We start from the raw sequence: 1517 nt of genomic DNA on the forward strand, positions 1-1517 counted from the left end.
GTATCTTCTTGAATTCTTTTTGCAAGTTCTGTTCTACGTATGAATTGTCTTTGTTTCCTCAGAGGTCTTATTTTCCCTTTGTTTATCTTAGTCTTTCTATTTCATATTGCAGGCTTCCTCAAATAGCTTCTGGCTTATGGCTGTCCATTCATATTTAAGAATGAAGCAGTAGAAAAGTTTCCTGGAAGCTCTGTGTACATAGATAAGAGGAGATGAATGGCAGGCTTTGTTTGAGAGAGAACTGGTCTTTATGCCTTGAGATTTCTAAATGTCAGCCCACAATATGCTTTGCTCTAAGATGCCACCTTAAAACCCAGCTGTCCTAGTCTTCCTCAGACAGTTTAATTTCTTTAAAGAAGACCCTCCATTTGAGAGAAAGGGGTAAAATGAGGGGCAGAGCAAACATCTGGCTGGCTGGGCAGTCTACATACAAGGGAAGTTAATTGTTCCATTTATAGACTTTCAATTAAATCCCCCCTTTTCAGCCACATGTCCCCTCCCTACCCTCCATTGCACCCAGCGTATCCAAGTCCTGAGCTTCTCCAGGCTTCTGCGGGAAGGTCAGCTCCCTCTCTGGCTGCAAACCCAGCCATGTGCATTCCAGACTGCAGCTCCCTTATCCTGCTTACTCAGGCATTCTCCATCGAACCACACCTCCAGAAATTTGTTGAGATTTCTCTTGTTCACAGGTGCACCCCTCCCAATTCTCCTCTTTGAAAGTATTTATATGTTTTTTATTTATTACTAAGACATTTCTGGAGGGAGAGGAGATAAGCCTATGTACATAAGCCTATGTCAACTCTCTCGGATTAGAAGTCCTACCTGCCTTGCAGTGGAGGCTGGTGGGCATGGGAGTACGCTTTCCTTTACAATTTTACATGGATAGACCTGAGCAGACTGTGCAGTCCTTCCAATCAATGACACATTTACAAGAAACTCAAAAATATGCACAGAGATGGAAGGAAGGCTTTTTTTTGTTACATAATACATTTCAGTATCTGTTGATTATAATATATTTTAAATATGAGACTAAGATTAGACATGTCCCTAAAGCACCTCCTCAGAGCCCTAAAAATTTTGTAGAATATACTCAGGAAACCACTGGCATGGTAAAAAGAGCATGAAATTTGGAGTCAAACAAACCCAATTCAAATCCTGGTTCAACCATCTGTTCTCTCCAAATGTTAGTTCCCTCATCCAGTACCTACCTCCTTAGATTGATGAGAGGATTAAATGAGATAATATACGTGCAAAGCACCTAGCACAGAACTTGGCGATTAATAGGTCAGGGCTGGGGCAGGGTTGGGGCAAGATGCCTTCTCTGCTATCCTTCTCTTTACTTCCTTGGGCAGCCCATGGCAAAGAAAACACCTTGGGCCCTGAACTCTCTCCTCTGCCTCCCTCTACCTTCACCTCCCACTAAGGGCGCAGAGGTAGGCCCTTAGTCAGGCAAATGTAGAGCTACGACACAGTCTATGAGCAGAACCCTGCTCTGGGGCCTCAGACAGAGTCAGAGG

This window comes from Propithecus coquereli, unplaced genomic scaffold, assembly GCF_000956105.1.
Source record: "Propithecus coquereli isolate 6110/MARCELLA unplaced genomic scaffold, Pcoq_1.0 Scaffold119, whole genome shotgun sequence".
Taxonomy (NCBI): Eukaryota; Metazoa; Chordata; class Mammalia; order Primates; family Indriidae; genus Propithecus; species Propithecus coquereli.